This window comes from Desmodus rotundus, chromosome 10 (assembly GCF_022682495.2).
Source record: "Desmodus rotundus isolate HL8 chromosome 10, HLdesRot8A.1, whole genome shotgun sequence".
Taxonomy (NCBI): domain Eukaryota; kingdom Metazoa; phylum Chordata; class Mammalia; order Chiroptera; family Phyllostomidae; genus Desmodus; species Desmodus rotundus.
The window spans coordinates 89,237,683-89,263,023 of record NC_071396.1 but is presented as its reverse complement, the minus strand read 5'-3'; positions in this window follow the sequence as shown (position 1 = coordinate 89,263,023).

The following is a 25,341-nucleotide window of genomic DNA, read 5'->3' as shown; positions in this document are numbered from 1 at the left end:
CCAGGAGGTTTGACTTCGCTTTATTAAAGACCTAAGAAAATAATTTTTCTGCTAATAATCCCTAAAATGTATACAAAGAATACATCAATAACAAATACCAGAGCAAATTACAGGCAAACAATTGGGTGTTTCTTTTCCCATTCTTTATTTCTATTCTTTCTGGGGAAAAAAAGGCATTGGCATTAACAGGAAGCTCAGCATCATTGTATGTAACTCCAAAGGGACTGTGGAAGGCACCTCTCATCCCTTGAAAATAATGACAAATTATGCAATTTTTGTTTTACCCAACTAGATTGAAAACGCCTGGGGAATAGCCAAGCTGCTGGCAAAGGGAGGCATTTGACGTTCGGGGCTCTGGAGCCGCAGGAGCGGCGTTGCTTTTTAAACAGGTGCAGGTTCCTAAAGCTTCACTCTCTTCCCCTTTTTGGACACTCGCAGCACCTGACCAACTTCAGGAGGAAAAAGCCTCCATCTGAACCGAAGGGGAGGAGGGCTGGTCACTTGTGGAGCAGCAGGGAACAAGGATCTGGTTCTCTTTGAAGTACTGGCATTCTTCTTATTAACCTGGCAAAATCTTAATTTAGAGAGGGAGTCTCAGAGAAGGGGCATCTCAAGTATATTTGACTTTCATATCAAATCTACTTACTTTTCATCAGGTTTATTAAAGTTGGTGATGTGTTAATTGTGAACCCTGCTTTTATCTGAATTTGAAATACTGCCTGTAGGGACTCCCTTATTGTTCGGTTGGGACCTGGGATACTTTCACATTGCTGCCTTGGCTATGGAGTAATTATTTCTGCGATAAGTACTGTGATGCAGGGACACTGGGTTACCGTTGTTGCATGGTGAACACAAGGGGACTTTAGGTCCTTAGGATACCTAATTAGACAATAGTAAAGACATAGTGTGATGGCTTAAAAACACAAACCCAGGAGGGATTGTGTTTTTCACAATTGGATACTACATGTGTGGATGCATTTCGTGTTTTTATTCTTATGAAGGAAATATCCTAAAGGAATCGTCTTACTTTTTAGAAAGTTACCTGAAAGATTCACTCTGGAGAAATATGTGACGTCTATAAAGCTATAGTCTCAGAGGAGTAGTGAATTCCATTCTGTTTGTAGGATATGCCAGTGATGTTAGTACTTACCCCTCACCCAACTTCCACCTTGAAGTGCCATTTTTAAAAGGGGGTAAGTGATTTCTTGATTTATTAATTAGTATTGGGTTCTGGACATAACCATATTGGGGATACAAGAATCATAGGGTAGTGCTTGCTATAAAATGGTTTATCATCAATGGGAGAGAAATGAAATCATCTGAGAACACAACTGCAAAGAGAGAAGTAAGCATCAAAAACAATCAAGGTGAAATTAGATTGAGACCATTTTAGCCAATGATATAAGAAACAGAGTTCATAGAATTGCAGTTTCAGATAAATGTTGAAAGTGGTAGAGAGATATAAAGGGAGGGATGTGGATGGTGTGTTCTTAGTGTTGATGTATGAAAAGAGAAACTGGGTGTAGGAATAAGCCAGCAGAATTACTAGTGGGGACTCTGGCCATGGCATAACGGGAGTTTCAAAATGATCTCTGGATAAATGAAGACATATTTAGGCAGTTATCAGACCGGAACCTAGACATAAAGATAAACTTCTAATTCTAAGTAGAGCACGTGTGTGTGTGCGCTTTCACTAAACTCCTTCCTTCTCACCTTAACAGATTTTCAGGAGGTGCTGTACCCTGACATAGCCCATTGGTCCATGATCCATATTCCAAAATACCCTTCTCTTCCTCCATCACAGCAACCTTCTTCTTCAGGACCTGTTTTCAGCTGACCATGAGAGTTATCAACAAAATGAATTCACACCAAGTTGTTATATATATATAGATAGAGAGATATAGATATCATCTCTCTCTCTCTCTCTCTCTCTCTCTCTTTCTCTCCCTATCATCTATCTATCTGTCTATGGCATAACATCCCGCAAGTCTGTTTATGTTTGCAAAGGGTATTCCTAACTCAAAGACCTAGTGGAATATTTCTTTCTTCAAGGAATGGATGACCAAGAAGCACTTTTGGGGGAACTGGAGAGCATCCTACTGTCCCTCAGTTCCCTCCGATCACAGAAATGCACCTTAGGACAGAAGAGGACTTGTTTTCAGGACCACAGTAGGACATCAATAGGCCAATGAACAATGGTTCTTGTCGTATTGGGGGCTGGGGGTGGAAAGGTGAGCAAGGAGAAGTTGCTCGCAAAATAGTATCTAAGAAATTATTTATTATTCTAGTTTGTAGTTTATGCTTATAGCATCTGTTGCAAATAAACATGCTCCAGAAGAAAGCACAATTTAACAAGGAGTAGATGAGATTGAATGTGACGATTTCAGCCCTGTACAAGAGGCACTGGCCCATTAAATGAATGTGCACAGCTACTTCTTAATGCTCTCCCTAAGTAATCAATTTCTGAAAATACCAAATAATTTTAAAACAGCCCTGTCTGACCTCACTCTCCAGTCATGCTGGACCAGCCCTTGCTGATTTGCCTACCTAGTTTTTAATCAATCAGAGTTGACATTTTTGGTTTATTTTTTGTTTCTTTCCCATGCCTACACCTGCACCTTTTCTCTTCCCTTAGCAATATTAAATGGTATCTGCCCTCCTTCAAGGTTAGGGCCCCAAAATGTAGTTTAATATTTATAGGTTTGGACATTTTTTTGAAATAGCAGCTGACAAATCTAAATGCCATTGCAAGAGGCTAAAACATTCTGATTCTGTACCAGGATTTGATTTCTATTCAGATATAAAGACCCAGGATGCCCAGGGTTTGAACACAGATGGAACTTGAGAAAGAAAAACTGTCAGTCTGAAATAGCTTCTATCAGATTTTGGGACAGAGTATGATTTAGGAAAAGGGGTTAAAAATCTGATTTGATCCTCTTTTCCCTTTTTAACTGATCAATTTCTCCAGTCCATTCTAAAAAAAGTAATTTTCCCCATTTTGCAGCTCAGAGGAGATAATACTTGTGAATGAGTTTTATAAGTTTTAATTTTTAAATATATGTTATATAATATAACTTTCCTATTTGTTTGTTAGTTTCTTTCTGGTGTCTACTCCCTCTTACTCTTTTTCTCCTTTCTTTATTCTCCACATCCTCTCATTCCCTCTCCTCTTCCTCCTTTCTCTTGTCATTGTCCTTCTTTTGAATATTATTATATGTATTTGCTATGGATAGAACAGTTGTCCCCCCAAATCTATATGTTGAAGTGTCCCCGAATTTATATGTTGAAGCTTAGCTCCCAATATGACAGTGTTTGGAGGTGGGGTGTTTGGGAAGTGATTTGGTCATAAGAGTGGAGCCCACATGAATGGGATTAGTGTCCTTATCAGAGGCCCCTGAGAGGGTCTTCCTCCTTCTGCTATGTGAGGACACAGCAAGCCGATGGGCACCTGTGAACTAGGAAGCGGGTCCTCACCAGACATTGCATCTGCTGGCATCTTGACCTGGAACTTCCCAGCCTCCAGAACTGTCAGGAATAAATTTCCGTTGTTGATAAGCTAGCCAAGCTATGCTATTTTGTTCCAACAGCCTGAAGAGACTAAGTCATAATCATAATGTATCTTAAGTGCAGAACACTATGGGTGTAAGAAAGGGAATTAGCATAGAGGGTCATGGGCATTTATGATTTCATATCAGAAAAGAGGAAGAGGAAAGATTAGTAAGATAAATCTAGTAATATTAGGAAGATTAGAAGTAGTACTCTGCTTAAAAAAATTAAAATGTTTTAGATAAGGTAAGAAATTGCTTTGACAGATGAGAAGATTGCAATTCAGGAAAAAAAATTGGATTCTTACAAAGCAAGTTGATGGTTACTGAAAAATTAGTTGTGACAATACAGGATGTGCCTAAGGAGTAAATGGTTGTCAAACACTGGATCACACAGAGGCCGTTTTTATTCTAAAATTGCTAGAAAAAATGAGCCAAGATGTTTGCCTATTCAATATACATAATCTTAACAAGTATTAGAGGTCACTAGTTAACATACAGTAGAGAAGGTATACTTTAACCAGGGGTCTGGTGGACTTTCTGGTTGGGATACAGATAGAACAACTGCTTGAATAAGACAATGGAATGGATTATGTTAAATGATACGTCTACTAGGCAAACTGTAGATGGCAAAAATCCAAATGAAGTTTATAAAAAGTGTTCTCCAAATAAGGATCTGAAACAGGTGATGAGCTGTAGCAGGGCATCAGCAAACCACAGCCTCTGGGCTAAATCCAGCTGGCTGAGCGTCTGTATATGCTAATTGTTTGAAAAGTTTTAGATGGTTAAAAACAATCCAAAGTATCTCATGACACCTGAAACTTATGTGAAATTCTAATTTCCGTGTCCATGAATAAGGTTTTATTGGATCACAGCCATACTCAAATTTTGGGGGGTATGGGGTTGGGGAGAAGCTCTATAGCTGTTTTTATGATACAGTGGAAGAGTTTAGTTTTTGCAACAGAAACTAGGTGGCCTTCAAAGCTGAAAGTATTTACTATCTGGTCCTTTAGAGAAAATACCTTTTAACTCCTCATCCTAAGTTTTTAATTTTTTGAATACTGGATCATTGCCCATATGTTTAACTAAATTAAACAGATACTCATTGAATGCTTACTACTTCCAGAGATACTTCTTGTAATGTCGGAAATTATATTACCAACATGTCTGTTCCTTTGGGATTCTATTTCCGATAAACAAAAATTAGCATGGGATTTTACCATAATGAGATAAAGAGGTAAGCATTAAGATGCTGTGAGAGTTTTCAAGTTTCAAAAAATGGAAAGGACATGCTACAGAAGAGCACACCATGAGTTTTGAATGAGAGGTGTCAGCAACCTGGCAAGGTGCAGGGAATGCCCTGGACATGGTCTGTGTGCAAATAGTGACAGAACCAAGGGTAAAAGGAAAAGTCCATTCAGTCAGATTATGAAGAACCTTCCTGTGATGCTAAGAATTTTGAGTTTGCTCTTGGGAAAGGAAGGTTATTTTTATTTCAGGTAGATTCTGAGGGAGAGCAGGACTGACATGTTTCAGGGAAAGAACCAATGAACTTAGCTGCAGTGGGATGTGAGCAGTGAGAAGACAGATATAGGTGGTTCCTGGATGGGGTGCCTACAGGGTCGATGGTCTTCACAGGGTAGAAGGGGGAGGTGGGAGGGACACGGTTAGGGAAGATGAGGTCTGTCATGGGAGGTTTGAATGACCTGAGGAATATGCATGGGCATACATTTAAGCCCATGGAAGAGGTGTCGCTGATTGGATAAGAAGGATTGACAATTCTAAGTGTACAGTGGGAGCTGAAGCTATGGGGTGATTGGAAAACCAGGGAAGGTAGAACAAATGCAAAGTTATGGGATCAGGGGTATGGTTAGAACAATGATATTGTTAAAGTGTCCTCAAAGGGATACAATATAAAATCTTCCTTAAGCCTCCTTATGATTTAAGACCTCATGGAACTGAGGATTAGGCTATGCCTCTGAGATTACGAATGAAAAAGAAAAGGGTTTGTAAATGGGTACACACATGTCATCTATGGTGACGTGAATTTCATCTCGGTTTTGGTTAGAGTCACTGCTGTGCTGCCAATTCCTAATTATGAGATTAATTTCCTAAAGCTAAATTTAAAAATAAACACCTTACACAAAGCAGGATGATGTCACCTTGCCCACTGCTCCTGGGACAGCATCCCTCCTACAACCCCAATTAGCTGCATTGTCATCTCTTGATTTCTCCCCCAGTTTCAGAGGCTGATCATATTTTGTTTTCTACCGTCTCCCTTTATTTCTTCCTTTGCCAGTTGCTAAGCACTCCCTTGTTGCTAAGTGGGATATGAGCACTTAATTTACTCCATTCTTTTTTCTCATACCAGATTTTAGAAATTGCAGATCCTGTTTAATCAATGTGTAAATGCAATGCTTTTGATGTATTTTTCCTAAGAGCAATATTTTGATCATTCTTAATGATACTTAATGAAGTCACCGCATGATTTCTGATTGTACCTAATTGAAGCTTGTGACTTGCATTTCAATATTATCATCTTACAGCTTTAGGTCTATGAGATGAAAAATTTCCAGGGTCCAAAAAATATTAGAAAACATGAAGAACTGGTATTTTATTTTAAATCAAAAATAATTCTAGCATAGCTGTATGTGCATATGAATATATATGCACATATATATATATATATATGAAATAAAATGAAAACTGAAAGAAATTTCCCAAAATGATTTTTGTATGTTGATGATAAAGGAGCAACTGTTTTTATAAAGAGAAAGTTTAACTACTCATTTTAAGTCAAACAAAGGAATCTAAAGGGTCTTAACAGTAGTATGTTTTTATATAAATCCCATGCTGAACATATGGAATCCAACATACAAGCAAATTTTGGCCCTTGAGAAAGATAATAAATTGAGTATTTAGAATTCTTGAAGCTTCTTCTAGAGACCCAGTCTTAGTGATTTTGTGCCTGAAGCCATGGCACCAAAATTTTAACTAGCCTCAAACCTACTCTCATACTTTTAATTTTGCTCCTCTTTCATCAAAATGTGTCCATCATGTGCCCCATTCCCCCAGGGTTCTTTTCTTTGCTACAGGACAGTGGGGGGTAATGGCTTAATCAGAGACAATAACCCCTGCTAATATGTTAACTAGCTAATATATGAACCTTCCTAGGATAACACATTAGCCTTGACCCAGATTTAAAAAAAAAAAGAAGAACTATAGCTCCACAAGAAGCCCATAAGGAATAATACCATTACTGCAACTTAACCCCATGGCAGGCCAGTGGGTGAGCTACTTAAAGGCAGCTTTTAACATCCTCGATATCATACTGCCTTCTCCATGATGGGTCAATGTTGGAAATGAATAGCAATTTTGATGCTGACAGAAATGAATTCCACTAGTTACTTCTAAAACCCCTCCCAGGGATTTCCATGAACAATCATAAAGCATATCCAAAGCATAGATTGTGCATATCTGTGTAAGTGTAGAGAAGGCCTCAGAGTCAAAGGGGGAAATACTTCCACCATCATCACTTGTTTTTCTTCTTTTATGTTTTTCCTAGATATTAGGGTTTACAAAGACATTTCTAATGAATTTTTTAAACCACTTTTTGAGAATATTGACAGTTCTTTTTATTTTATAAATAAGAAAATAAAGGCCCAGATAATTTGAATTAAGTTAAGTTCAAAGTATAGAAAATCTAAGACACTTAGTTCCAAGGCTGGGGATTCTACCTGTTTTAGTGGTATTTACCACCTGAATTCTAGGAGAGTTTGGGGGAAGCCATGTATCACCATTAATAAAATTATACCACCAGGATGTGCTTGATTTATGGGGCACTGAACCTTACCTTCACCTCTTTCCCATCTCTGTCTTCCAAACTTCTCAGAGAAAGACACTGATTCTATTGAGGCAAAAGTCCACACAAGAGCATTAAATGGGTTTTCCAATAGAAAAAATGTTAATAAGAGGTGGTTAGATGTTCTAGTATGACCAGCAACAGTAACACTATAGTATTATCAGCCTGATTATTTCTTGGGTGTGCATTGGTAAATTAGGTTAGGATTCTGCTGAAAAATGACAGTTATGAAACTATCTCACCTATGGGCACTGGACAGATAGCCAGTTCATGGCCAGTACCTGCATAAGGTAGTTCACGTATCATCAGGGCACTTATTGTATAAATATGGAGACAACATACAAAGCAGTCAGTTATGAACCAAAGCAAACTCTCCAAATAACAGGCTTTGTAGGAGTTCAGAAAAGGAAGGGAACATTTATGACATTTAAAGCAATTTTGCTAAATTATTTACATTAATTATCTTGTTTAATTTTATCAGTGAAACTAGGAGACAGTTACTATCATTATTCTCATTTTACCGATGAGGGAACTGAGAGTTACAAGGTAAGCAAGTAACCCACGTCACACTGGAAGTGCAGAGCTGTGGCAAATTTGAATCCAGGCATCAGCCTTCTAAACACAAACTGTGCCTTCATCCTCTCCAGCCTTGGCCCACATTCACTGGGAGATGAAATCCAACTGGGAGGAAATGAAGAGGGATATTTGTTTTTAAAATCCTTGCAATCTACTTTGAGGGAGTGATGTAACACAGTTTAAGTTCCAGTAGCATAGAGCTTGCCATATTTCTTGAGTATATACAAAGAGTTTATTAACAGGCCACTACTGACTTAGAAGTAATTCTCCAATGGGCTATATTGGTTAATATTTTTCTCTGTTCTGTGGATAATGATTTAAGAGCAGAGTTTCTCAACCTTAATGTGCATCACCTGGGTAATTTGTTAAAAGCAAATTCTAAGTCTGTAAGTCTGGGATGGAGCTTGAAAGTCTGTACTTCTAATAAACATCCAGATGATGCTGACATTGCTGGTACATGAAACAGTAATTATTAAGGATATAGAAGACATATTATTACCTAACAGGCAGATGTCAAAAGGCTAGTAGAAGAATGAATGTCTGAACCATTTCATTTATGAAAACTTCGAATGGCTTAACAAAGGTTTTCTTAAAAACCTTAAATATCTGCAATAAAGCACCCCAACTGGAAAGATAACATTTAACTGAGAGGTATACATGATGGGGTGTTTAGTGCATTAGTTAAAACAATGCACAAATGAAAAAACTTATTGATTAGTGCACTTTCTCAAAGTCCCTTAGCCTGTGAATGGTCCAGCTGGGATCAAACCCATTTAGATCTGACTCCAGGGTTAATTATTACACCGACTGTGCAAGCTGCCTATGAAAGATTAGGACATACACACAAGCTTTGCCATAGGACCTGCACAGTTATCTGGGTGAATGGTATGTGAGATGAGAAAGGAGGTACAATACCAAGAAAAAATAAATTGAATTTAAAATAAAATAATTGTCCTGTTGAGCCCTTCATTCATACTTATCAGATTCCACCATGAGTGTTATATTTGGTTAAGTGTCACAGTTTCCATATGGCATTCACAATATGACATTCACAACATGAAATGTGTTCAGAGGAGGGGATAAGTCATATTAGAGCTTCTAGAAATATAGTCAGAGAGCTATGGAAAGGATCAGTGATATTCAGAATGGAGGAGAATGTACTTACGGAAGGATGTAAGAACAAATTTACTGATCATGTAGTTTAGTGGGAGACAGTGTAGAAGGGAATTGTTCTATGTACCTCTAGAGAACATCATTAGAACTAATGCATAAAGTTGTAACAAAGCAATTTTCAGCAGAATATGAAATATTATCATTGGAAGTACTCAACCAGAGGCACACCAAAATCTTCCAATTGTCACATAGTTGAGACCTGAGTCCTGTGTGAGTGAGCAGTAGATACCCTATAAAGATCTACTTCTAAGTCTTTGTGTCTAAATCATGGTCAGTTCTCTCTTCAATCCTGTACTCAGGAAGCAGTTTAACAGTCAAAAGAAATTTTTTAAAAGAATTCCATTTTTTAGTTACACATCTGGAAGGATGTTAGAGGAGATCTAATTTATGACCTCAAAAAAAAAAAAGAAAAGAAAACCCCTGTAAAAATTACATCCTCCTCTCTTCAACTCTTTTATACTCCATAGCTGTTAAATAAATATGCTATGTGCCCTTAGTCCTTAAACATAGGGATTTCTGCTCCAAACTAGCCCATATGGCGTTCATATTCCTTTGCTCCTTCTTCCTCCTTCCAGCAAAAAAAAATTCTTTTTTTTTCTTTTTTTCATTTTTAGGAAGAGGAAGGAGGGTAAAGTTTCCTTTAGCTGTGTTGAAGAAAGAAGCAGGCATCAGGTGTGACTCTTCACACAAGTCCAGAGTTTGAAGATTTGGAAAATCTTAGTCCTGGTTCGCTCTGATTGAAGTGCAGTTTGGACCCCAGCGTGTGTATGTTTGGATGGAGGAGTGGTGTTGTAGGAGAGATTAGGGGGAGAAGCCTGTGGGAGAGCTGGCTTGTTTCCTCTCAGATTCACGGCACAGAAATACAATTATCACTAATGAAACAGAACCCCCCTTCCCTTCAACTCTACCACCTTACACACTGTCTGGGAAAAAAAAAGACAAAATAGCAATCTAAAATCATGTAGCTGCCGACTCGCTTTCTTCTTTTTCAGAATCTGACTCACTTCCTTGAAGAAATTGATCATCATTTGATGACCATAGAATTTATCCCTGGCTATGAAACAGAATCTGCACAGATTGTGACAGTTTAAAAAAATAATCAATATTTCAGTCAATTTGCTGAGCACTGACTATGTGCTCAGTCATTTAATCGGTGTTCAGAGAAGACACACGAGACAGGAGAGACCTGACTTTCTGAGGGCTGCACTTTAAGCTCAATACTAGCTTAGCAATCTTAAATTCTTGTTGTAAGCTTCTGAAAGTGTGTACTTCCTGTGTTAGTTGTGTGTGATAGTGTCTGTATGTGTGAGTATGTTTGTGTATGTGAAATGGTACTAATGAAACAAAAGCAGAACCACACTATAGAATTTGTTTTATTAACAATTTAGTAGGAGAATTCAGTTTAAAGATTTGAATCAGAGGCATTTGTTCTGGGAATGTATTTGTCTCTTCAGCAAAAAGCTCCTACTGTTTTTTTTGTCAGTATAATAATATCTAATAAACTGTTGCAGATTCTTCATCACATTCGACTACTCGGCAGGCAATGCACCAATGTATGCATCTCAGCAGAAGTGGGGGAGTATGTTTGATAATGGCTCTATTGATAACGGCAAAGGCTCTATCACCAAAGCATCACATAGACCATGACAGATACACCTACTGTATCCATAATGCTTATTGGGTATTGCACACTGTAAGGAAAGTGGCTCATAAAAATCCCAGATGTCTTTTTTGTCCTTTCCTCTTTCTCTTTTGCTCTGCTGTGTTTGCTCACAGTGTCACTGTGCTATGTAAATAACTGCACGGGGGTATGTGATGGATGAGTGAGCAGACGGATAGATATCCCTGTCATTTTTGTTGATAGTTCTGGGGACAATTTCCTTGAACAATAAAAAGTAGAAGTTTAGATGGTCCAATGAACAAAAAGTGTGTGCCAAATTTAAAAGAAAAATGAAGACAATGGAAAACATAACATTTCTGAGGCCTAATTTGTTAGGTTCTGTGAGACAGCTCATGATATAATGGATGATACTGAATTGGGAGTTAGAACACCTGAGTCCTTGTCCTGGATGGCTACCAGCTACTGGTGTGACCTTGGGCATGTTGCTTAAATTTTCTGTATTTCAAAATGCATCATGGGGTTTCAGTTAGTCTCTAAATCCACTTCCAGTTTTTACTTTCTTTGTTTCCATTTGTTGATTTATCAAGAAGTCATTCAACAAGCACTTATGTATTGATTTTTTTTAAGTTGTGTTCTTTATGGTGTGGAGAACATAAAAAGATAGAGGGCATTGTTCTTACTTCACTTAAGTCAAATTCATTAGATAAAATGGGAATCACAAGTATATAAACAAAGGTTTGTACATGAGTCCAGACAGTGTAATGAGTGAGCATTGATGTACCAGAAAGTAATGAACATAGTAGAAATCTTTATGGAAGAGAGGTTGATGGGAATAATTCAGACGTACCAAGCTCATGACTTCTCCTGGTCTGGACTGCAAAGGGAGACTATGAGAAGATTAGGGAGGTATATATCAAGTTCCCTGCCTCTGCTTTGATGCCCAATGTCTCTGTAGAGTCTTACTTCTCAGCAAAGTAATTCTCTCTCTTTATTTTGTCCCATGCCATGTATCATGCTCACCAAAACACCTACTCTGATACAAGTCATTTATACTTTGTCATAAAGATTAGGAATAGTATTTCCAGTTTTTTTTCTTAAGACTAATTTCTGGCAGTACCAAAATTGAGAGGTGGGTACAGAGATTATCATATACCACTTGTTCCCACACATGCACAGACTCCTTACTATCAACATCACTCACGAGTATGGTACATTTTTTAACCAAGGAGGAACCTACATTGACACAACATAATCACCCAAAGTCTATAGTTTAACTTAGTGTTCGCTCTTGGTGTTTTGCATTATATGGGTTGGGCAAATATATGATATATAGCCATCATTACAATATCATACAGAATATTTTCACTGACCTAAAACTCCTGTGTTCCACCTATTCAGCTCTTCTCCTTGACCTCTCACAGGCAAACACTGATCTTTATATTATCTTCATAGTTTTAAGTTATACAGAATGTGATATAATTGGAGTCATACTGTATGTAAACTTATTAGATTGGATTATTTCACTTAGTAATATACATCTATCTAAGTTATTCATGTCTTTTCATGGCTTGATAGGTCTTTTTTTAGTACTGAAGAAATTCTATTGTCTAGAAGTATCATAGTTTATTTGTTCATTCACCTACTAAAGGACATCATGGTTCTCTAGCCTTCTTTTAAAGTTTAAAAGTTTAGACAAAAGATTGAGGATGCAACTTGGGAGCAAAAAATCATTATAATTCTAGAAATCACACAATGGAATCAACAGGCTATTCTTTTTATCTATTATTAGGAAATAACTTTCTTGATTGCAAATTTATGGGTATAAATTAATCCTGTCCAGGATTCTAGTTCTCTCCCATGTTGAACTATTTATAAGCAGATGCTTTTTACTTAGTGATATCTTGTCATGCAGTAGAGTTCCAGAAGGATGGTTCTGCTGAGTCAGAATCACTGAAAGGGAGGCCTTCAGTAAAGCCCTAGAAGGCATATTATGGTCCCCTTTTGGTCAGACTCTGATGGAAGCTCTCTCAGGACCTGTCATAATTTTAGTGGAACCTGCAGTAGTTAGTAAGACTGTATTGTATCTGACAGTTTTTACATACCTCTTTTCTCCTCCTGGCTAGGAAGGTCACCTACATTCCATCTCTTCTAGCATCTTATTCCTGGTTGGATCAACAAGGGGTACTGAAAGCTCTACAGAGGTCCCACAATGGAATTTCTAATATGAGTGAGAATCTTTGCCTTTGCTAAAGAATTCTATAAGCAGAAGAAAGAGGTCAAGTATAAGGTTTCTGGTTAGCTCAGCTTCAACTCTTGGCTCCTATACTTATTAGCAGTGTGACCTTGGGGATATTATTTGCATCTTCTATACCTTGATGTATTTATTAGTAATAGGAGATAAACCTACCTTATAGAATTATTATGAGAATTTTAAAAGACTATGTATTTAAATAATTATGACAGCACCAGAAACACCATGACTTTGCCATCAACATTTGCAGTGGGGACGGCTGCAATCTTTCCTGAGACTAGAGAGTGGTGACTCCAGAGCTGAGCTTTCTGTGGGTATGTAGTGAGGTACCAGGAGATACATGTTTGGTGACTGCTGCTCAGCCTTCCTTGTCTTTGTAAATTCCTTGGCATGATGGCCCTCTTGAGACTGATGGGTGGCTTAAGGGAGACCAAGGAAAGGGAGAGCCAGTGATGCTGGCAATCCATTGCAAAGGGCTTGAGAATCATATGTAAAACAAGCAGAGGATATAAGTTAAACAAATAAATTATACATATACATTTTCAAATATATATCTTTGTGATTGATAACATGTTCTACATGTATTACATATTCATTCAGCATAGTGAAACATATGATTAATGAAATATAAATTCATTGGCTAATTACAGAATTATGTTATGCATGCTATAAATCAAAAGCTAAAAAGCAAACACCTGGTACCGTATGGGGGCTCAAGCAAATGTGGGACTTGTAAAGAGGGTCCCTGAAATGGATCTTCTAGAAACTTCTACCAAAGGCAAGTGTCCCAGTATTTTCTGTGAAGATACCCCATTAGGCTATTCTCCATGTCATTAAAAAGGATACTTCTGAGGACAAAAAGATATGATTAGTACTGAGACAAGTGCCAAAGTTATAAAATCTACTCCATAACGATTCCAGCCATAGGCCTGGCCAGTGTGGCTCAGTTGGTTGGAGCATCATCCTGTACACTAAAAGGCTGTGGGATCAATCCCTTGTCAGGGTGCATACCTACAATGCATGTTCAATCCCCCATGGAGATGCAGATAAGAAGGCAACCAACTGATGTTTTTCTCTCATATGCCTGTCTGTCTGTCTGTCTGTCTGTCTCTTCCCCTTCTTCCTCCCTACCTCTCTGTCTAAAAGTAATGAAAAAATGACCTCAGGTAAGGATTAAAAAAATATTCCAGCTATCATTGCTCTGCATATAAGCTGCCTAATGCTTAGGTTTTCCAGAGAAGAAGAAAACTAAGGGAAACAGTTGTTTTGTTTTGGTTTTACTTTTTTTTTTTCTTATTCTGCTGACATATTGCATTTGAAAATAAAAGGGAGGATATAAGTCATTCATCTCTTTTCCTGCATGGCAAGTACAAGGATGGAATTTTGAAGGATATGGCTACAGTAAGAGAAACAGGTCACAATATTAAGACATTTGGAGTAGAGTTAAAATTTTGTCAAAATTCTGCTGATTGAGATTCTAAGGCAAGAGTCTAAAGTGGACTCCAATAAAGAGAACTATCAAAAAGTAAATGGTTTTCTCACATATGTATTGTACCACTCTGAATCCAGTGGTGAGTTTTCTTCTCCTGAAGACATTCAAGCTGAGATGTGCTGAGGATGTTGGTACAAAGCTAATCCCATTCCAGGAGAGTCTAGGCTGGATGACATGTTAGCGAGATAATTTTACTCTTTAAGTCAGAGAAAAGGATTGGGAAGTGTCCCGAGGAAACAATTTTCAGTTCACCTTGAATTGACCACGGCAGGAGAGTTTATGATTACCATTAATCACAGACAAAGTGAAGTATAGATCAGGGGCAAAAACTCATAAAAATTAACCAAAAGTATGCCTGTTCTTAAGAAAACAAATGAAATCTATTGATTACTTCTTGGTCAGACTCAGATCGACAAATGATCGCAATTTACAAAGTGATAGTTTGAGATCTCCCTCAGGAGAATGTGCACTCCTGGAAACCCTTTTACGGGGAAGTGTGGACAATGACCAGCGTGAGATGGTCTGGTAAATGTCCCGCATGCCATGTTGAATCCACCTGCCCTGTTTCTAGTTCTTCCAACCCTCTGAAGCCCTGCTGTTTCTTGCTGATCCCAGAGGTCCTAGAAAAGCCACACCCACTCGTAATTTGTGGTACATTGTTCTTTCATGAATCGTCATTTGCCAAAACAATAAATAGAAGTAGTACGGCAACTTGAGGCGTTTTTGTTGTTAAAAATATTGATGAGCACTATTGGAATTTAGTGGTTGGAAACCAAATGAGAGACTCACCTACTGCTATGAATGGAAATTTACATGCAAAAAAACCTATCTTAGATCCTGCACAAATGTTGAAGGCCTCCCCAATCTTTCATGTGTAGAAGAGTAGACTCTAGACCTGTTTTATATATATAATCAGCTTTAATATGCACTGGCTTTTTAAGAAATGCAGGCATCCTGTAAATCAAAGGAAGATCCTATTTTTTGTTTTGTTCAGAACTTTTATCAGGAGTTTTTTGTCATTTCAGAAAATCATTTCACTAATGACACTACCACTCCTGCTGTTTGAATACAAATAACACATGCTGCATTAGCATAATTTATAGTTGATTCTTTCATGAAGATTATATGTGTAAGTGAAAGCAGCCAACAACTTCATTACATTTCCTAGTATAGTTATGCCTGTGTATTCAAGTATTTAAATATATATTATCTTATTGCATGTTATATACCTTTTATTATTCTTAAAATTTAAGTTTGAATACTATTTTTTAAATTCTGAATGTTGTAACCTATATCATTCATGGATTTCATTTAAGTGTACTACACTGGATGGTAGAAAATATTAATTTCAAACAGGAGCCTTTTGTGGCTTTTAACATTGAGAACAACTACTCTAAATAATTTCCTGTTCAAGGTACAAGGTTTTGTCATTCTTCCAAGCATCTAACCACTAAGACAGAAATTATAGATCTGTGATCATTCTTATCCCTGGGAAACAGATTTGTGGAAAGCCTACTTATACTAATGCCTTGCCCATGTTATCCTTCTAATTTGTTTATATACTTCTTGAGAAATTATGTGGTGTAATCATGCCAAAGTACACTCCATAATATGCCATCCCAACTAGAGAACCAACTCATTGGTTGTTGGGTTATGTCATGCCTGAGACCCAACTATTTAAAATGTCAGCTTTGCATAGGTCAGGTTTACTTTTGCTAAATGAAAAAGAGCAACAACTCTGAAGTGGGAAAATGGCTCCGAAGCAGATTTGAAGCACCAAATAAATCATTTGTTCCATAATTTGATCAAGGATGAGCATAGGGTTAGTTAATGAAATGAGAAGGAAAAGACAGATGAGGGAAGAAAAGGAGGGGACACTCTTCTACACTGAAATTGAAATTGCATGAAAGCCTTTGGTTTCATCAACACAGAAAGCCAGAGGCAGGCAGTAGATATATGTATCATTTCTTCTACTTCTTAGTTGTACTCTATGTGGTTAGAGAACATTTCCTCTTAGCATTCTTCTCTTATGGTGAAATTTAAGTATATGTATACATACACACACACGCATATAAATATATATACAACTTTTTAAATCAAGCTTCTTTCTTAGTTCTTAAGACTGTCTCTTTCTCCCTCTCCCCCCAACACACATATACACACCACAAAGACACAAATACTTTGACTTTCACTCAAGGCTCAATCATTTTCTTTGGGTTGATTTTAGGGTACATTTTACCTGCTTTGTGTACTCTGTGTCTCTTCTAATTATTCTCATTCATGACATGAAAACTATTCAAACTGCATCTCTGTTAATTCAGGTATTTATTCAATATATCAACTTAAAAATCAGTAGGTATTTTTTGTCTCTATTAGGAACAAAACATTCTGCCAGATGCTGTAGGACTCTGAAATATATAGCACTTTATTCTTAAAAAACATATATTTCATTTGGACAGACAAGAGCACATGTAAGAGCAGTAGATCAATTTTTTTCCTGTTATCAAGAACGGTCACAGACTCTCTGTAGATCCTTACAATTGTCATCTTCACTTTGCAGATTACTGTAATGGAGCTCAAAAAGATTAACTGAGGTTCTTGAGGTTGATGGACAAACAGCTCAATTCCTTGTCAGTTGGTACCAAGGTTTAAGTTAACTCCACTGTTTATACTGCTTCTTAGAAAGTAATAGACAACACAAAATAATACCAACAGGTAGTCTATAATTAAGTTCCAACTGAGGACCATCAATAAGGATGCTAGGAGCTCTGAGAAGAGAGACACCACTATAGGTCTGAAGAGTCAGGGAAAACCTCCTGAATCCAAAGGAAATCAAATTAATCATCAGTTTCAAATATGCAGGACAGGGGAACTGTTCAAACATTGAGAAGAGAGTGTAATAAAAAGTACTGAGGCAGGAATACCTGGCACTTACTTAAGGAAGAAAGAATAGCTAGTATCAATGGAGCCTTACTCTGTCCAGATAGTATTCCAGAAGTTCCTCAAAAATGATCACCTTTCTACAGAGAAGAGATCCGAGGAACAATAACTCATTCAGTGTCTCAGTAGAACAAGGGTGTGAATTCAAGAAACCTGGTTCCGGAGCCTGTGGGCTTGGCAACTATGGCCGCGGCACTCTACTTCTCCAGCAGCTGGGGGACGAATGTATATACAGAAGCTCCTCAATTTATGATGGGTTTATGCCCCCCTAGCCCCATCCTAAATTGAAAGTATTCTAAGTCAGAAATGTATTTGGTACACTTAACCTACTAAACATCATACTCGGTTGAACCTACCTTAAACATGTTCAGAGACCTTATATTAGCCTACAGTTAGGCAAAGTCATCTAACAAAAAGTGTCTTTTATAGGAAAGTGTTGAATATCTCATGTAACTTGTTATGTATATTTCTTTAGCACCACCATAAAATAGAAAAAAAGGTAAGTTAAACCATCATAAGTCAGGGAGCATTTGTAGATGTGAAAAGAATCCAGAATATAGCCTCAGTTAACATTTTTTTTCCCTCTGAATTTATGTGTGACTTCAGAATCTGCACTTGCATTGTTTTAGATATGGGGGAGTTATTTGGTTGCCTTTGTAAACCATTTATCCAACATATTCACAGGTAATAATGCATTTATTTCTCACTAAAATCCTATAATACAAAATATCAGACAATATTTCCATTTTAAAACAAAGAAAAAACGACATATCTAGGGGTCACGTAGTCCCGTCTTTGTTTTCTGCTTTTCATTCCACTGGGAGATGTCACCATCTCAGGTTCCTCTTCCTCTGTCTTTTGTCTCTATGTCTGGTTCCTACATAGGCCTCCCAACATGCTGTGTATCTGCAAGAGGATAGAGATACATTCACTTACATTGTAATTCTGAGCAAGATGGGATGGGAAAAGATGGGGGAAAGGATACCTCAGTTTTGAAAAGGTTCATTGGCCAGCAGCTGGTGGCCATGAGTGATTAGCGATTGCCCTATTTTACCACTGCATCCTGTGACAACGTTACATTGGGCAAGGGAGAGACCCCACACAAACCTGCGGGGAGAACAGTGATTATTTAAGGACACAATAAGCTGCATGCCTAAGCTTTAGACTTGCTATCGACTCAGTTGGTTATATCCCCTATAGAATTTCACATTTTAATTAATAACAGAGAGAAAGGGAGGGAGGAGTATAAAACCTTTGGAGATTTCAAGCAATAATGGACTTTTACCCTATTAGCAGTTTTAATTTTCAGGAACTTTATCACCTCCCAAATCTGTCAGAGCTGTTTTTCTTTCCTTTCTTCTCTTGAAACAATTACAGGAAAGCAGTCTAGAAGGGTGACCAGGGCCAGCTGAATTGCACCTGGAGGCCAAGGCTTCATGTTTGGGGCAAGCCCCAGGCACTGGGAACTGAGCAGAGGTTTCCATCTTTACACTCATTATGACATGAGCCTCTTTAAAGCAGAAGGCCCACCAAGCCCCAGGTACGCATATCCCATAATGAAGACATATGTCCCCTTGAAGTGAGTTCAAACTGTGGAATGCATTTTGCTATGGACCTTTATCATTGTCTAATTAGGGTGACATTTGCTCAATCTTGTTATACCTGGAGACAAACCAGAGAAGTGGAGGTAAAGCCTAGCTATGCACTGCGTGATCACCCTCTTCCAGATTCTGTGAGAGGGGTGGATAGTGGTCTGATTATTCCTGGGGCCGTTACTAGTAAAAGATGCCACTAGAAAATGCTTTCTATAATCTGATGTATTTTTAAAATTTTTTTATTAAATTTATTGGAGTGACATTGGTTAATAGAATAATATAGATTTCAAGTATTCATTTCAATGGGTGGTGGGCACACAGTGATCTGTCTTTTAAGATGTGATGAGTCTTTACTCAGCTCTCTCCTTTTCCCGAGAAAACTTAGGGGTGGACGCCAGGGTGGGCTTCTTCCTCGCTCTCCCCCTACAGTACCCCAGCTCTGAGAGTGCAGATATAGCAGGCACCCAAGGGTGGAACCCTTTCCTGTGAGAGATGATTAGCGGGAAAGAAGGAACACAGAGCATTTAATTTGGCGACCTTCCTTCTAGAGAACACAAATCACAGCATTTAAGTTACATGGAAATAAATAGTTAGGGCTTTCCCTTGCAGGTGGAATACCTTTATTTTGTGGAATTCAAGTGCCATAGCGTCCAGGTGGTAGATCTTCAGATATACCTGGGAAGTCTAAGAAAAGAGAAAGGAAGTGAGCTAGGGGGTATATATTACAATCCCTGGGGCTGGCATCTTGGCCTTCTGGCTCCCGTGTTCCTCCCCCTGTGGCCCTCAAAGGGCATGTGTCAACTCTGAACTCACCCTGGATTTAATTGGATAATCTTGTCAGCAGGACTCTGGTCTCAGAAGCCAGCTCTGCCCTGGTACCCCCCTCCACTCCAGGATTTGTCTTTGCGCACCCTTGAACTGCTCTTCCCCTTCCCTATCCTGATGCCTTTCCTTCTCTCTATAATGAGTGGGATTCGTTGGTATCCAAGGTCAATGACAAATGCACAGAGCACAGTGTACCGGACAATAGGGTGTGGGTTACTTACCCATTTCTTACAATTCCAATTTATTAAGCAACATTCTTGTTCATTAGTGCTCTTAACATGTTAATCATAATTATTTTAAATTTCTGGTCTGATATTCCAACACCCCTACCATCTCTGAGTCTTGTTCTGATGCCTGCTTTCTCTACAATGGTGTATTTTGCCCCGTATTATGCCCTGCAATTTTTGTTGAAAACTGAACATAATGTACTGTGTAAAAGGAACTTTGGTTAATAGGTCTGTAGTGATGTGGTGGTTAAGATGAGGGGGAGGGAAGATTCTATACTCCTAAGGCTAGGTCTCAGTCTTTTATTAAGCCTGTGCCCCTGGGCTGTGTCCTTCACAAGTGCTTCTCAGTTTTGTTTGTTTTCTTTTCATTCCTTTAGGTGAGATAGGATGGCTACAGTGGGCTGGCATTGGGTATTTTTCTTCTGCCAGTTTTGAAACTGGAAGTGCAATATCTTTCAACATCATTGTGGTTCAGTTTTCCAAATCCTCCAGGTTTCCTACATTATTTTGCCTCGTAGGGTTAAAAATGTGCACCATATATGGGTGGCACTAGAGTCCCCAAAATGAAGCACTTGTATTTGTTCCTTACTTCCTTCTGTACCACCAGTTACAGAAGTCTTCATTCACTCGTGACCTGGAAATGATACCAGGTGTCTGTGTGATTGAGGAAAGCCAAGCTTATTTGAAAGTATGAAGAGAAAAAATATGCCCAGTGGGGCCCAAGATTACTCTTACTTAACATGAGGAATTTACATTCTGCATTACCAACATGGTAATTGTTACCATTACTGAAGCACATATCCTATGTAGTGTTAGATACCGACTTGGGCAATCAAGCGTTCTGTGGGTTTACGTACTGGAGTCCAAGCATGGCAAACTTAAATGCCTATACTGTGTCCAGGCAATAATGATTTAAGTCATCCAGGGAAGGTCTGGGAGAATCCAGGCCTTCACACTCTTCTCTGAAGAGGGCAGTGCTATTCAGCTAGAAAGGTTATGGTTTGGAAGGCAGGGAGGCTGGCTCTTGCCAGACCATCAGGCTTTTCAACAGAAGCTACAGTTACAGATGTTTTTATGTTAAATCTTTAAATTAGTTAATGAATTTGATTATTTCATTACTACTTTAATTATTTTTTTAACTGAGCAAAGCAAAGCATACCTGTAGACTAGAGTCCCTTGGTGGGCCCCCTATCACGCATCCGTAGGCTTAAGGCACTGTAGCAAAGATGTAAATACTTTTCCCACTTGGACTATCAAAGAAAATGCTCTTGAAAGACTAATTTATTTCTCCACGTTGAAAACAGTTAAATCAATCGCCCTCTACTCTTAAACACTGTACTTAAGAATGGGCTGTGTTTACCTAATCTCCCATTACATTGACAAAGAGCCACGACACTAGATAATTGTGCACTAACCAGCGGCTCATTCTGCGCGGGTCTGAAAATGTTTGTTTTAAAAGTAGGAGGCAATCATGGTGGCATATGTACAAAACTAGAAATAAAATATGGTCTTTTATTGATTGCTTTATGCATATCAATATAGTGGAATATTATACAACTAAAAAAGGAATCAAGAGAGGTTTTCTGTTTGTTTGCTTTTTATAGCCTGATATAAAACAATCTCCAAGATATAAGGTCAAATGGGAAAAAGTGATGAACAGTAAGTATGCTGAAATTTGTATTAAAATAGGGAAGAAAAATATATTCGGGGGTTTTGTAGACATAGAAAAAAATCTGTTAACACACAAAAGATTGATAAAATTGTTGCCCTGGGCAGAAGAATTGGGGAGGTATGGGACAGAGCATAGGAGGAACACTTTGCATTTTGTATCAATAGAATCCCTAAGTTAGGTTTAGTTTATTGCCGACTATGTGAATAAAATGGCAACAGAAAGATATCCTTTTAAAAATTATCTATCAGGATTCTTATGGTCACTGACCAAGTTACATAACATCGAGGCAGACACAGAGGGACACATTGGAAGCACTTCCCCCTCCACCCCAACAAACTCATACATTTTAAAAAGTCAGTAAATAAATAGAAAATAAACAGTGTGCAAATGTATTTCAGAGGAAAAGCCGTCCATGGCCCAGGCAGCTTTTGTTTGCAAGAAGCCAGCATCTTAAACTGTGATGCAAATCCCAAATTGAATTTTCTTGGTCCCCAAAATATATTCTGGCTGCCCTGCTGGTAAGAGACCACAGCAGAAATCTCTTAGTTATTCATAAATTCTTCCTCTTAAAAAAAAAAAAGTTGTAGTGTAGTTGGTGTTGTTTTAAACACAAGAGTGGAGATGAACTCTAGAGCTCAGAAACTATTTTCATGCAAAACCAGGCAGCTCAGTATACAAATAAAAACCTAGCTGGGAACCTGAACACAGCAGCATAAATACTTGCATCTGGTATAAATAAACAACAAGATACATTGTTTTATGATTAATGCCCAGCTCATGAATAAATACACACAATGGAGATAGAAATATTTAATTTTGTGTTGTAGAACATAATTAGAAATTATTAAACAAAGTCAGAACACCATAGAGACTTCTCAAAATCCGTGGATCCGGGTCCAAGTTAGGTGTGTTTGGAACCGGTTTGGTCCAACATCATTTTTTTTTAACAAAAACAATCAACCAAAACGACAATTATAGTGTTTCATTAAATAGTTCTTAAGTGTCTCTCACTTGCTCTCGCTTTTCCCACTTCCTTCTGGGAGTTTAATGCACTGTGATAAGATAAATATCTGCCTTTTAATGATGATCACACCGTATTAAAATGTCTCACCCTGTTACCGATAATGCATGAGATTATGAAAGATGAAAAAAATTAAAACTCTCATTTTCTCCTTCCTGCTGATGCTGTTGGTTTACCTTTGGCATTCTTCTAGCTTAGACAGTGATACAATAGCAGCTAATTTTACTGGAGTTTTGTTTGTTACACTTTAATTTCTCACAGAGAAGAAATCCCTACCAGTTATTTATTATTTTCTTCTTAGATCAACATTCATAATTTTATCTCATTGGACTTGACTGGTATATCAATAGAGCTTGCTTTAATCAACCAGAATAGGATCGGGTAAAACTAGGACAAATTGCCAGGGATTGTTAGAATAAAAGAGATTGCCCAGTTTTGAGGTGGGGTGGGGGGTGCGGCCCCAGATCAGCCACTACCTCTGCGAGACACAAGCAGTGGTGTGTGGTCACCCATACGTGGACAGCACTGTTCAAAGGATCCATGGAGTGATTTTTCTTCTAGTTCTAATTCTTAAGGACTGCTCTGAATCAGCTGTAGGTGGGAACTTCGGGCAGACATTATTGTTAAGTTTTAGGAGTAAGCAAGTGAAGAAGAAAGATGAAGAATAAACCAGGAGGCAAGGAGAAAGAGTTCTACCACGAGATAACATAAGCCCTAAACGGTGTGATTCTCGCCTTTGCTTTGCCAGATAATAGAAAGCAAAGACAGGACTTTTGTCCTCAGAGAGAATTGTCCCCTGCTCAGACTTCTGTCTAAATAACCTTTGGAGCTGATTTATCTCCTTCTTGGAGACCAAAATGATAAGAATGTTGAATCTCTCCTTCCTGGCCTTTGCTTCTACTCCCCTGCCAGCAACTTAACTCTTATTTGTTTTGAAAATGAGCCATTTAACAGGGCATTGTCTCTCCTGGCTATTTGTTCTACTGACCTATGGGGGAAGCCAGAATTGGTGCTGCAAATGCACTCCTCTAGCAGGTCTGCTATTGCATTATTTCTTTATGGGGGCTTCTGTGTAATTACACCAAATGTTATAAATCCCACCGGAAGCCACCTCTCAGCTGAAGTCTAGAGGACACTTTGAGTGTATATCTCCCTCATCTGCCATTAGCACGCCTCCACGTTCTTCCCAGTATATTAGAGGACACGCAAAATGGGGACGAGGGCTGCATGATCCAAATGGAGAGTGAGTGATTTGACAAGAAGCCAACCGGCACTTCAAGCAAAACTACCATCAAAACACTTCCTTCACAACAAAGGTTGAATCAAAACCCTATTCCCCTAGCATATGAATTAGGAGAACAATTGTCTGATTATGATTAAAAAAAGAGCATTACATTTTATGTTCAGCCATAATTGGTATTTATGACAATTTATGTAAACAGTAATGAAGCCTATGTGATTTTTGCAGGGAAATTGCATTATGACACCAATGATCGTTACTGTTAATTTTCCTGAAGATGATGGCAATCAGCAGGCATAGTTTCATTGTAAATAGGTTAATTTACAATTCAAACACTGCTGGTATTTCAAAATGAGTTCACATTTGATTTCTAAAAGCTTCGGCCCAGTCTTTCTCAGTGACAAGATAAAAGTGCACGGATGATATGTGTCAATACATAAAATTTGTTCTTCAGGATTGTATATGTATTCCTTCAGGAATATATATATGCTTTAACACTACGCATCCTTTTCATCTTGTTCTGTTTTTGTGCTACAAAAGCGTGTTTCAAAAAACTTACCATTAATATCATGAATTTGTTAGCTTTGGAGTATATGTGAAGAGTGACATCCAGGACATTCTATTATTTGAAGATTACCTAATCAAATGTTTAACAAGATGTAAAAACATAAATGTATCTCTCTTTATTGACCGTGGGTTTCTGGCTAGTCACTGAGCTAAATTAGTGTCTGCTAGTGTGTATTTTCAGACCACATTAACTGCTTACTAATTTTTTTCTCCTTTTAAGATGTATGTTTCCTGGAATTTAGATCAATTCCTGCCAACTTCTCCAGGCAAAGTGAAAGTGTCTACTTTTCACCTTTTGACACTTTAAAAGTTGGTAGCTACCTTAATAGTCTTGCTTTTATATACATACATATGTGAGATATAGATATACAGAGTGGGGCAAAAGTAGGTTTACAGTTGTTTGTGTTGGAAATACAATAATGAATAAATAATAATATGAGAATAAATTCTGCTTTGCATACTCACAACCATAAACCTACTTTTGCCCCAACCTGAATTTTATATATATATATATATAAAATATGTAACAACAAATACCATCACAAAAGTACTTGGAATTATGAAGAAAAAAGAAGAAACATTTTAAATGCTGTTCTGTTTCTACTTATTTTAAGCAATCCCATAATGTATTTTCAGAGCACTTGCAACTTTAATATGAAAACTATACTAATGTAAGTCTCTAATTTTTATTAAAAAGTAAAATCTCGTGGTCTGTGTGCAGTGTTGCAATAGAT